A 13,696-nucleotide genomic window follows, 5' to 3' on the forward strand; every position below is an offset into this window, starting at 1 on the left:
ACTAAGGTTGACTTTTAAAACGATACGCCGGCGCCTTGACTTGAGTTTAGCTCGGCCGCCGGTTTGGCTAATCTGGGCCTTCCCGCTGGGCAGAGTTAATGTAAAATGATATTAAAATATTCAAGTGTTATAGTTAAACAGGTGTGCTAAAGAGTGTACAACTTCCGACTAACTAGCCCCTAAAATGTGAAACCCGCCTTTAAATGTATACTGAGTAGCGAGAAGTTTTCTCCCAAAAAGTTCCTCCGAGCTCCTTGACTCGGCCGCCAAGCTTCTTCATCACTACGTAATGTCTTCATGCATTATGAAGTCTTGGCCAGGAATGAAAACGGCAGTCAAAACAACAAGTGATCAAATATCCCGACTTAACTAGCTTGACAGACGCCACGGCTTGACCATAAACACGCCCCCCCCCCCCACACACAAACTCCCCCGGTGGAACGCGCCCCACAACTTCCAGAGTGGGTAAACATTGCTGTAATATTTAACACAGGCAATGCCGAAGGCCTTCGAAAAAAAAAAAAGTTTGCTACCCGCCACTGCGGTTTTGGGATGTTTTGCCCGCGGTCGGTCGTCATCCCACCATTATGACATCACTCAGGACCCCGCGCAGGAGGACTTATCAAAGGCGTTCATCAATGGCAAAATATTCAGACCCGTCCTCGCCACCCCGAGAAGGGAAGCGTCTCCTTTTTTTGCAACGGGGGCGGTCCACTGGCAACACATGAAAAAGTTACAAAACATCAAATGAAGCGCTGAGGGAGAAAAACGGGCATAAAAAAATGATTAAAAATACAAAAACGTCGAGCTTGAAAGGAAGGAAAAGGGGGGGAAAATTTTGCGTAAAAATGAAGAAAAAAAATGGTGAAAAAGACGCGATGATTGAGCGGCACTTGATTAATCAGCTATCGCTTTCTTGGCTAACTGTTCAACATTACTTTTGATTTAACGCGGCGGTGATCAATAGAAAGAGCTGCGGGTGATGTTTTTAATTAAGGTAATTCATGGTCGCACTGATTTGGTAAATTGCGAATGGCTTTGCACATGGAGAGAGCACATTAGGTGGAACCCTAACACCTTTGAAATAAATGTAGATGTTATTTCCTATTTTTTAAGTGTCCACATGATTGCACTTAGCAAACATACGAAAAAATTTGCCTTAAGTTTGGATCAATTTGTTATTTTTGGAGTTCAGTAAATAAACACGCACTGACAAAAATGTCAACATTTGAGGTTCAAATGAATCGATTTATCAATTTCAATGAGTCATATGATAAGAAATAAAATAATAAAACATCACAATATGATTAAATGAAAAAATGAATCCCATTTTGGTGCTTGTCACATGAAAAGATAATACTTTACCTTTAAATTTTCATTTCTAGATAAAAAAAACAAGGTAAAAACTTACCTTTAAACCTTTGTTACAGATGTTTACTGTGGTCTTAATTCTTTGACATCACTGCCACACCGTCGAACTGGTGAGATAACATATCAAATAAACTTACATTTACAAACATACACATCAAATTCAAAAGTAAAAGTAAAACATACATACCACTTGTGAACAACCGGGTACTTTAATAAACTTATTCAACTCATTAACTTCCCGATGTATCGTCGTCGGTCGGCCGTTAGCTGTAGCGCTGTAGCATGACGTCGTCTTCCCGCTTCGTTCTCAGAAACCGGAAGTGCCTTTGAAGTCGGATTTACTTTTTTTTCTATTGTAATTTAATATTAATAAGACACTTCTACAATCAATATACAAACATCAACAAATAAAAATAAATTCAAATAAAATGTATTTGCGCACCATTGCAAAACTTGAATCTTCGCCAGAGCCACAACAGCGCTACCCAGCGGCGAAAGACACTACTGCTTCGACTTCGGCAGTTACAATGTGTACAAACCTATCAGTCACATTTTTGGATCAAAATTACCATTTAGAATTGAACAAATGATACACAGATTCAAACTAAAAAGCAACAAATATTTTTCTATTCCAATCTTGGAACCACATTAGCCTGGGTAGAGTTCATTCTCCAAGCTAGGCCTTTCCAGCACTGCACAAAAGGCAAATATTTATAGTGACAACCATCTTGCGATTGCCATGAGTCCATTCCATCTCTCCATTACCGAGCAGCGCGTTTGACGCTTTATTACTAGAGAGAAATGCTTTCAATATCTCCCCGCAAGCCGCCGCATCAGCCTGCGAGCGTCGCTACTAGTCGCCGTTCTCCCAAGCGACTGCAAATCACCCTGCTTAGCGCATGTGGAGGCCCGCGATCCGCGTGGAGCGTCAGGAATATGAAATGGCATGTTCTCAAAGTAACAAGGTAGGTTAAGTGGCAAAGAGCGGCGAGGGGAGTGACAGCCGAGCCGCTGCGCCTGCATGCTTATGCCAGCAGAAATGGCTTAAATACACCCGCATGAATATGCAATGACGCGAGGAAGAGTTTGACAACAAAGGAAGCCAGCGCATTGTTTTGATGAGGCCACATTGCTATGCTTGTGTGTGCCAGGTTCTACCTTTCTAACCTACTTACATGTGTCATCATGTCCAATTAAGCCAAGAGATGTATGAACTATATTGTCGGCTATTTTTACTTTTGGTATATTATTGACTGAAAAGTTTTATTGTCCGAAAATGTGTCTTGGGTGCTTTAAGTTTCTCCGTCCGTGACGTTGAAGTTCGCCAAGGTAAAGATGCTCAATTTTCGAGCGTTATTGTGGCAAAGCCAGCGTGTTGTTGGAAGCACATATTAGCAGTGTTTGCTAGAAGCTAGCTTAAGATAAGCAAGCTCTTTTTCTAAAATGTCGGTAGCATGTTGTTGAAAGCACATATTAACAGCATTTGCTAGTAGCTTGCTTAATACAAGCTAGCTCATTCCTAAAGTGTGTCTGTGAGTTTGTCCTTCTAGATTTTGCTCATTTAAATAATCCCGCCCACACAGTTTCTCAACCCAAAGGTAGGCTGGTTGAAGATTTGATATTTTCAAGAAACTGAAATTAAATTTACATTTAAATTCTATACACAAACCAGCATGACTGCCTTGTTTTGAAAACCAAAATAAAAAACAATTCGTCCCAATATTGAGTCACATCAAGTGGCCGCCCTTCCTGAGGTGAGGCGTGACAATTAGCGTGCTACAATTAGCTTGCTAGCTCCCCATCGGTTGGCTCAAACACCAACTGAACCGTCCGCACCATCAATGCCCGACCCCCCTTTCCTCCCTCTGCCGAAGATTGGCTGCCGTAATTGGTCCGCGCTCTGGAACGCTCACATTCCATCACACTTTATTAACGCACGTCATGCCGTCCCGGGCTAATCTTTTATTCTGTTTTGCAATTATTGCAAAGTGGCGAGGCTTTTAAACGACGAGGAGGAGGTGGAGGAAGAGGAGGAGGAGGAGGAGATAATGAAATTAACTTCCCTTAACTTAGAGCAATTCTCTGTGGCGCAACGATCACATATTCTCCGAGTCCGGGGAAATGTATGCTAATTTTATGCATCTATCGTCGCCTATTACCACTGCGGCAACATAAAACACTGTTTTCCGCAACAATTAGACTTAAAACGCCGCATGTTAATCAGGCCGGGGATACGCGGCTGAGATGTAATTGACAAAGTGTGAACTGTTGACAAGCGTCTGACAGGTTGTTTACACCCCCGCCGTGTTGATGTTGCCTTTCAAAAGACTAGCGCGCTAATACCTGCGAGCTACTTTGGGGAATACTCCAGGGCATTTTCTTTCGTCTGTCTATTGTTGGTATATCAGCATTGTTTTGTTCTTTTTCTGCGTGTTTGTTTCATGGGTGTTTTGTTGTTTGTTTATATTGTTTTGGGGGGGGGGGGGCTTTTACAATGGGGACGATCATGTCGACCAAAGGCCTCTATTCTGCGAACGGGCATCTTTCAAGAAAACCTGCTTTCGATTGAGGATCAATGGGTTGAAATTCCCTTCTAAGAATTCGTCAAAAATCACGTTCTGGAATGTGCTACCAAAAGTCGTCTCCAAATCAAAATGGCCGACTTTTCAGCAGGCAACAAAAAAAAAAAAGTAGCGTTCTTGGGTATGATGAGAGATTTTCCATCAAAAAAAAAATTCAGGCATGTTTTTCATTGGGCAGAAATGATTTGTGACTGTGATGAATCATGATTGATCTTTGCAAATTGGTCAGTCAATAACACAAATCAGTTGTAATCAGATGTAGGGGCGATTACGTAACATCTTCATTTTAGCAAAGCGCTACATCGCCATTTTTTGCCTTCTTTTTCGGAAAGCTTTTTATTGTTTTTGGTTCATGGGTTGCCAAAAAGCAACTGTGACTTCCGCTAGCCAGAACCTTAGCTGCACTGCATTTGTTTACACAATCGCCGTATCTTCCTCATAGAAACATTGGTGGCAAAACGGTTCTAATTAGATATTAGCCGCTCCGTTTCGCCGCAAATTAGCTGGGATTTGCTTAACTAATGACCTCGGCACTCAATAACCGACCTGTCCTCTCGGACCCCTGCGCCCGCTCGCCCCCACCCCCGGCTCATCAGTCACCTCGGGCGGTCGCTCCCTTAACATCCCCCCACACCCCCCACCGCTAATGGTTGTTTGATGACCCTCATAAAAGCAGTCAATGTATTGACGGAGCCCTTCGAGGACGCACCTAATTTGGATTAGGATCAATTCACGACAGGGGGAAGAAAAAGGGAGGGAGGCGGGCGGACCCCATTCAGGCACCTGTGACCACGCTTGAAAATATGCTTTAATGGCACTCGGTTGTGTCGCCATTAAATAATTGAATGGCCACTTTCGGATCCGATTATCACATCAGGAGGACTCGGCGTCGCTATTTGGTTCTGCAAAACGGAAAAAGAAGTTCCAGAAAGGAATGGTCAGCTTCAATCAGGCAGGCGCTGGCGTTCGGGTTCGATCCCTCCAGATATTTTTCCGGGCAAGAATAATCAACGTCTGGCCTCTTGCTTGGCTAATGAGACCCCGACGACAAAAGTGGGGGCGCCGTCCTTATCATTTGCATGAGCAGGAATCACTTACGTTGTCCGCAGAGACAGAAAGAAGCGAGGTACGAAAAAAAAAAAAAGTCGAGTTGTCTTTTTCAATTGGTGCAAAAGCAGAATGTGAGAAATAAGGCTCGCCATTGACGGTTGCCAGCGTCGGGTGAAGATACTGACAAGAAAAGGAGATAAAGATAAAGAAGGTGGTAATTTTTTGGGGAATGGGATTCAATGACTGGTCTTGATGTTTTTTTTTTTTTAACCCCCCCCCCCCCCGCCAGTGTCGGCATCTTGTCCAGAAGAGGACGTGATGAGACTGCATGACTAATGAGGCAGTGCTTCCACTCTTGACTCCACAGAGAGAGCCCCTGCCTTTTCTTATTCCCATTCATCATTTATTCAGCAACGTTGATCATTTCATTAGGACTCTTCTTTTTCTTCTTCTGTCTCATTTTTTTTTTTTTTTTTTACTTTTACGGCACGTTTTCCAAAGAACCATCATCAATAAATGATGGCTGACGGACCGCGGGCTGCCCCGACTTAGCTAAACACACACTAAACTCTTTTCAGTCAGCCTAATGTGAAAATGTGTGTGTGAACACGATGAAGCGGTTCATATAGCATGAAGCCTCTTTTTTTTCCCTTAAATTTTTACTTTTTTTTACTGTCCATTATATTTAATATTATTATATTTTGTTTTATTATTATTTGAAAATGAAATGTACATTACGGAAGATACTACGCCAGAGTCGACTCCATTGCAATAGTTGCAATTTGTGATGTCATAAGTAAATAAACCATTATCTAATACACCCACTCACACAGACACACACACACACACACACACACACACACACACACACACACACACACACACACACACACACACACACACACACACACACACACACACACACACACACACACACACACACGAGGAGGCGCAGCTCTGAGGGGCAGGATCCAGGGATTACTCTAACCACATTTATTTATTAACTCTCAATTAAATGCTGCTGTCCCAGGGCTTACTAGTGGCTTAGCGAGGAAAGCGATGACAGTCAAGCCCCTCCCAAACCCGCCTTCCTTCCTCCCTGATCTCACTTCCCTCCATTTTGCTGATTAAATAGAAGCGTTTCATGTGCGGACACAATGCTATTAATTAAATCATTAGACGAGCGCTTCGCTTATGAGCGTTGGGAGCAGCGAAGAGGCACATGAGAAGCTCGTTGCAATAACTACTGAAATATTCATTAATAATGTAAGAAAAAAAAATGCCTAAATTCATCGACAAGGACTACATGTGTAGAGACTTTCACTGGGGTCCCTTTTGGATGGCGACGTGAGGGGGATCGAACAGGCGACCCACACACACACACATAAAAGGGCACAAACCTAAAATATTAAGATTTTTGCATTTGAAATGGTTGTTTAATGAAATATGATAGTAGAGTTGTAATGCTGAATTATAAAAGCAAACATAGCAGAAACTGTAAACACTGAACTCCAGCAGAACCTCCAAAGCAAAGAAGAAGAAGACATAATGGCAAGAATGGTCCAATCAACTTCATGATATTCAGGTTAACTTATTTGGGACAAGGAAAGATAGTAGAACGCAAATGGATCTAGTACGATTCCCTGAGGAACGCCACAAAAAATGATTCAGTCTTTGTTCGCTATATGGAGAAAGCTTTTGAGACAGGTGAACATTCCACCGACAGGAAGTGAAAACAAAGTTGTGAGGGTACAATTGTCCAAAATGGCCGACTCGGGTGAAGAATTAAGATTCAGGATTCCAGTCCATAGACCGAGATGGAGTCTGTTGTTGAGCAGGTGTTGAATCACACACACCCGGAGTGCTAAAGGCCACGCAGTCAGCATGGCGGCGGCCGCAGCTGCTGCCGCCATGGCGGCGGCCGAAGCAGGAGATTCCGCAAAGCTCCGGAATCCGACAAGCGACAATAGAGTTGGCTGCCAGAGACGCCGGCGCGCCAAAGCAACAAAAGCAGATGAGACGGCTGCCTCGATAGAGACGCCGCCGCGCTTTCCAGCATCTGCCGCTTCGCCACCCATCGGGGAGCCTTGGTGGGCTCTTCAAACACCCCGTGTGGGTCCTCCTCTTTTTGATGCTCCTGGAGAGGACGAGCTAGGGTGGAATGGCGGTGCTTGGGTGGAGGGAGGGGGGGGGGGGGGGTGATTCTCCGCCATCAGCACGTATGGATGAAACAAGAAAAAAGAGGAAACTGAGAGGAAAAAGATGGGGAATAGGAACAAAAATAGGCAGCAGGAAGATTGTGCCTGAGTGAAGCTGCTGTCAAGTGACCAAAAATAAAAACAGCAGCAAAGTCTCATTTTTATTAACAGCGGCTTGATTTTAATAGTACAATAGTACTTCAATTAAATACAATTATATTCATCTAACATTATTTTTTGGATTTCTTTTTCTTTGGGTCTTACTGGATGATTTCATATATATATATATATATATATATATATATATATATATATATATATATATATATATATATATATATATATATATATATATATATATATATATATATATATATATATATATATATATTTTTCTTTTCAATATTATTTCCATGGCAATACAACCGAACGGGAGATATGAAATGAACCCGCCAGTCTTTTTGGTATCAAACGCCATAAAAGCTATGACAAAAAAAAAAAAATTCCAACAGCGATCAGTTAAACGGACGGCAAACCGTCTCCAACGGCAACCGCTCCATTGACGGCTGAGACTGAAAGGTAAACTACGGAGACCGGCCGTCAAACGGACAAAAGGAGAACATCTTACGCCGTGTGATCCTCGGAAAGACGAGACAAGCGGTTGTCGGGAGTGCTTTTCCAAAAAAGTCATTTTTGGCTAGGAGCCACGCTCAGTAGTGACAACATAACAAGTGGCGAGGGACGCCCTTTCAAGGCCTACGTGTCAATAGTCAACACTAAAAAGAAGAACTGATTACAAAACAAAAAAAGGCTTGAAATATCAAAAGGTTGATGGAGAATATTCAACCTTACTCACCATGACGGTGAGAAAAAAGAGCGGCGGGCGGGCGGGCGGGCGGGGGCCCCGTCCGGTGAGCGATGGACGCTGTGGGCGAGACATGAATCATGTGTCTGGGAATTATGTCGGCCACATTTAATATAGCCTCCGCGTATTCCTGTTGGGTCGCGCGAGGGGCCCGTGGGCGAGGCGAAAAACAAGTGCGTAATGGGCTCGCAATTGAATCAGGTGTCCGTTCCTCTTAAGGAAATTAAGTTGCGGCTGGAGCTACGCCACTTAATGAGAGGCGGCCTCGCCGACAGTGACGAATGACGACTGACACGGGCGGCCGAGGCCAGATCTGCATTTGCGGCCGGGATGATTTTTCATCCCCCCCCCGAACGTACCCCTCCTCTCACCGCATTTGTGCCCCGTGTGGTGCCGGCCATTTATTTGCACATATGTTCTCGGAGAATGATGACAGCTAATAAAGAGGGGCATCTTCTTTGCGTGTGTTTCCGCTTTTGACGGTGGCCATTATGTGATGTTGATGGATGCTAATGTGCTATTGTCACGGGAAGCCACGCAGAGCAGAGCAGAGCAGAGCAGAGCAGGGCCCCTTCCCATCGACTGATGCTATGAAGCCATATTTTAATATCAACATTATGGTGTGTTATGCTAAGCTCTGCTAACACAACAAAAGCTAATCAACTTTATGGTACGTTATGCTAAGCTAACAAACCAAAAGCTGCTTTAAATCTACATTTAATATTGCTGAGTTTAGACAAATTTGGATAGGATAGCATTGGTTAGCTTAGCTTACTGAAGAATGATTGATTCATAGATAAATGTATTTAACATAAACAGAGGGAATAAACACTCAAATCTGGCCTCTGACAAGTCTACATTTATACTTTGGATAGCATAGCATGCTTTAGGTTAGCTTAATGTAGATTTGTAGTTCACCAGGCGAGTTACATGTGCCTCTGCTGTTTTGGTTAGCAACAGATGTCAAATGGATAGGTAAGGAAATCCATGTAGCGAGGATTCTTCAAGTTACTCCTCTGCCTGGTGCAACTTTTCTCACACATGGACTTCCGCATCAAAATGTCCTCAACGTAACAGGCATGTTCCTCTAGTTGGAGCGAGTGTCTGCAAACTCCCCGCCAGTGAACTTTCCCTACTAGTCACATTTCACTCTCCCGCCTTCTTGTATTTGATAACTCCTGCCGGCCACCCAAAAAAATCGTCCAATCCACAAGAGAATCTTTAAAGAAGTCCGTCCTGGCAAGCGGACGGTTCCTGCCTACTGCCAAGCAGATCTGCCACATGAAGCGTGGACGGCTGAAGAAGCTGGATCACAGCTCAGGCCATTAAAGATGAAGGACGGGTGGAGGGAGGACACCGAGGCGGGAGAGCGGGCGCTCGTGGCCTCACAAAACCGGGTGGACGCTTCCCCCGGTAATGAGCCAGTGCCCGGAATACGGGGGTCAATTATTCATAGTCAGTCAGATACGAGCGATGAAGGGGCAGAGGGAAGACTACTGATGCCTACACAGCGCCTGCAACTACACAACTTTAAACGGCATACGTGAGTGACCAGCGAATCAAGTGGACGTCCGCCACAGAGCAAAAATGAACGCTTCCTGATTCACCGGCCACAAATTCTCCACACCGGTGCGGCCAACTCGGAGTGTTCAAGGATGTGCAAAGCAGTTAGAAAATATGAGCGAGTCATATCAACACAGTGATCATTTTAAATAGGAAACTAATTTAAATCGATTTTTTTCGACTTGATTGGAAATTCACAGCAATGCTAATTTCCAGTAGCGCGTCTATGATGTTTTTCATTTTAGAGTAGCATTAAGCTAGCGGACATCCACAAATGTGGAAAAAAAAAAAACTTGTCTAACACACTTTCCAGCATCACACGTGGAGAAACAAAAACCTTCGAGCGGCACAAAAACGAACAACAGCATCTTTTTTTTATTTTTTCTATCATGTGTGGAGGAAGACGCTTATCAGAGCTATTCCTGGTTGCTGCCGAGATTTTGTTGGGAATTTTGCCGAGCTGTCACAGTTATCTCCCCGAGACATTGTTTGAACTGGGAGTGTAAGCGCTGCTGAAAACGGCAGAGCTGGCATATTTACACCCCCGGTCGGTGCAGGAAGGAGGGGAGAAGCTGCGTGGTGGTGGTGGGGTGGGGCGGGGCTTCTGTCACCTGCTTGACAGAATCATCTCACCACATTGTTTTGCCCCACACCTCATTAGAGGGGCCGCGGTTAATTGTTTTCTCAAAAATGATGTCGGGGAGGGGACAACCTTTGTTGATTCAACATGACCCAAAAGTTGGTGAAAAAGAGTTAGGGCTGATCTGAATTTTGTTTTCATATGAAGAAGTAACAACTTTGCACGTAATTGTGTAAATATGTCAGGCAAACAGAGACGATCTCACGTTCTTCATCTCCAGTCCTCAGGAGCGTGCCGCCAGCTTTGTGTTATTCCCACACCCTCCTCCTTCCTTTCCCGCCTTCCATTCAGCAGGCCGGTTTTCTTTGGCTTTTTCATCAAGTGCAATTGCATCTCCATCAACTCACTGGTGTCTCACTTTCACGTCGAGCCAGATTAAGACGACGAGTCTTTTGTGAGGAGTCCTACCCTCTCGTGAAGGAAGCGGAGAGCCTCTCCTCGTAATTGGAGAGTAAATAGCAAACTAAACGTCAGAGTGCTGCTTTTGAGGTGAAAGCAAAGAAAGAAAGAGGACGGGTGCTAAAAGCCAAATGAAAGCCTCTTTAAACTGTGTTTACAACACTTTTTTTTTACACTGCACACAAGCTCATACTTTCAAGCTTTTCAAGAAATGTACGTTTACTTTTGAAGGGGAAAAAAAATGTCCATGCGTTTCTTATGTAAATTATTTTCCATTGAAATGAATGGTCTATGAAGATATATATGAAAAAGAATATATATATATATATATATATATATATATATATATATATATATATATATATATAATGAGAAAATATAACATATAAATTAACGAGAAAAACAAAAAAATATTTAACAGTTTTCATTCCATACTGGCAAGCCAGCTCCTCTCTCAGCTTTTCAGTACAGCAGTAATATTAGTCATTCTTTGCAGAGGATAAAGAATATATGCCTGTAAATAATAACTGAATGAATTTGTCTTGAATGTGTAGGCCCGTCATATTTATGGCTGAACCGGAACATAATGAAAGAGTAGACGCAATAAGATTACAATAAAGCCGAGTCGTAATGCTATGGGCAATTAAAGGGGGGGGGGGGCAAGAAAAGCCTTCATCCATATGCATGGGTGAAATCCATAGGAATTGCTCAGTCATGCGCCGTGTGTCTAAGGCATGGACACACAATGGCACTTTTATCATATGCTTATCGGCGGCTCTTGTGGAGCTCGATCTTTTGGCCCCCCTCAATCACGGAGCATATTACTCCTCTGTCAGAGCAAAGCACTTCCTAACGACAGCCGGGCCAGCTGGGACCGAGCAGAGGGCAGGAGGCACATGCATTAACATAATAATCCAAGCGCGCTCCCACAGGCCCCCGCGGCCAGACAGCATATTAGGTGGAGGAAGCCCTAGCGCATGCTTCTCAGCTGCCGGCCGGCCGGTCGGCCCGCCCGCACGACTCCTCGTGGAGGTCATCGGCGAGCCTGCGCGGTGAGAGTGTCAACCTGTGGGGAGGCCTTCATGATTCGGCCCTTGATGTTGACTTAAGGAAAATCATCACAAATTGTTGGGTAAAAGGAAAAACATCGAATGACTTATAATAATCACTTTTTTTTCACTTTTTTTGTTTTTTTTTTTATCACAAACAATTTAATTTTAGGTTTCATTACCTGACATTACCTATTAACTTATAATAATATTCACAAATACAATGTATGTAATAAACTCAATAAAAGACCAAGCCAAATGCTCAAATATAAAATATATAAATCAAATATGATTAAAAAAGGGACTAAAACCAGAATCAAGGGAATTCATGTGAAATCTGTAAGAATTTCACATCTCACCGCTCTTTCGTTTGGAACTTCTTCCAAACAGCTGCTGACTTGCAGCCTTGCTAGCAGTTGCTACGCTAACGTACAGAAGGATGCTGCACTGCCAGCGCGTCGCAACAACACAAGTATAGGAAGCATCTCCTCGTCTCAAAGCTCTTCGGCTTTGAGGACAAGAAAGAACAAGGGGTTCGGGGGGGGGTTGGGGGGTCCTTCTTCCCTGTGGCATTAGCTCGGGCCTGTGATCTTTTACACTACCAGTCCCATGCTGCCTCGCTCGGCCTATGAAATCTCATGAGAGCCTTGGTCTTGTTGTTATAATAAGGCAAAAATAGTTTGAAAAAAAAAGTCATACAGCTATGTCGCACTGCTCATGCCCGGAGACAAGACAACAAAAAGCACAACGCAACAGCGACAACAAAACAAGCCACAAGAAAGTATCCCCTATTGGAGAATTGTTTCATGCTAAAATGCTAACAGATTGGAGGCTAATGTAGCATCCTGAATGCAGAAAACACTTGGAAGATGGAAAAGGTTTTTCAAGAAATCTTGTTTTTTTTTTTAAAATCACAAAACCTGGCATTTGAACAAGGGTGTGTAGACTTTTTATATCAACTCTATAGGTTAGCCGAGCAGTGAACAGAAGAAGGCCTTGGAGGGTCCATCACAGAGACAGGAAGCAGTCATAATTCTAACTCCAGTAAAAATCACTATAATGCTGTTTAATTGTGTGGGCAAAAGAAGATTTTTTTTTTCCATTTCAAAAAGAGCATGGTAATTTTAACCTGTTCAATTATTCAGCAGACATTAATAAAAGTCTCGGTGCAGACTGGAGTTGAGGAAATCTCACCGAGGAAGAGAAAATACAATCTTACAAACATGACGGGATGCACAGTGTGTGGACACAAAAAAAATAGATGTTAAAAATGATCTTTTTATGTTTTTTTTTTAATAGACACACACAAAAAAAGGAGGAAAAGGTCACCCGGGGGATGCGATGAAGGGCAGCGTTAACTATGAACTTAAAGAGACGGCGCACTCAAAAAGAGCAATGCAAATGAGCATTAGCGTGAACTATGGACGAGGAAAAGGTAATATGCATAATTGGAGAATGGGGGGTGGGGGGGTCGTGAAGCAACACTTTGCCTACTTCCAAGTGCACTGGAATGTGCCACATAAGATCCTTTATGATTTTGGCCATTTTTCTTTCAACTTCCAAATCAGGTCAAAGCATAAAACGTGTCGGGAGATCCGGGGGAAAAAAGTCCCGATTAAACCAAAATGTGCTGACGCCTTGTGTGTTTGTTTGTTTACGAAGGGGCAAAGTCAGGAGATGTTTAAAGCTGATGCTGCTCCTTCAAAGCCGCCATCGCCGCCGCCGCCGCATCCGACTTCCTGTTCTCGACGTCCTACAGCGGCCGCCGAAAGAAAGAAGTTAATTAGAAATACAAATTCTCACAGATTGTTATTAATGGGAAGTGTAGAGTAAGCAAGGCAGATTTTTTTTTTTTTTTTACGCCCGAGAGTAAATTCTCAGGTAGCTTTGATGTGCGGCCCGCGGCGGGTTGGCTCGCTTCTGGGACGTTGCCAGCGTCAGACATCTGGCTACTTTGTTGTCATTGGCTGACGGAGCTC

At 43.5% G+C, this 13,696-nt stretch overlaps 2 long non-coding RNA genes across 5 annotated transcripts in view; both read right to left on the bottom strand.

Annotated features, from left to right (window-relative positions):
- Positions 1 to 1,664, bottom strand: part of LOC147057294 (uncharacterized) — a 50,151-nt gene extending 48,487 nt beyond the window's left edge. For all 4 annotated transcript variants that reach the window (XR_015065991.1, XR_015065992.1, XR_015065990.1 and 1 more), the window contains exons 1-2: positions 1,559 to 1,664; positions 1,412 to 1,478 (exon numbers count right to left, since the gene is read on the bottom strand). This is a non-coding gene — a long non-coding RNA (uncharacterized LOC147057294). The remainder of the gene's footprint in view (positions 1 to 1,411; positions 1,479 to 1,558) is intronic.
- Positions 1,665 to 12,948: 11,284 nt separating this feature from the next.
- Positions 12,949 to 13,696, bottom strand: part of LOC147057296 (uncharacterized) — a 61,784-nt gene continuing 61,036 nt past the window's right edge. Inside the window, exon 3 of the long non-coding RNA XR_015066108.1 lies at positions 12,949 to 13,470. This is a non-coding gene — a long non-coding RNA (uncharacterized LOC147057296). The remainder of the gene's footprint in view (positions 13,471 to 13,696) is intronic.

This window comes from Syngnathus leptorhynchus, chromosome 5, assembly GCF_054491065.1.
Source record: "Syngnathus leptorhynchus isolate UIUO chromosome 5, UIUO_Slep, whole genome shotgun sequence".
Classification (NCBI taxonomy): Eukaryota; Metazoa; Chordata; class Actinopteri; order Syngnathiformes; family Syngnathidae; genus Syngnathus; species Syngnathus leptorhynchus.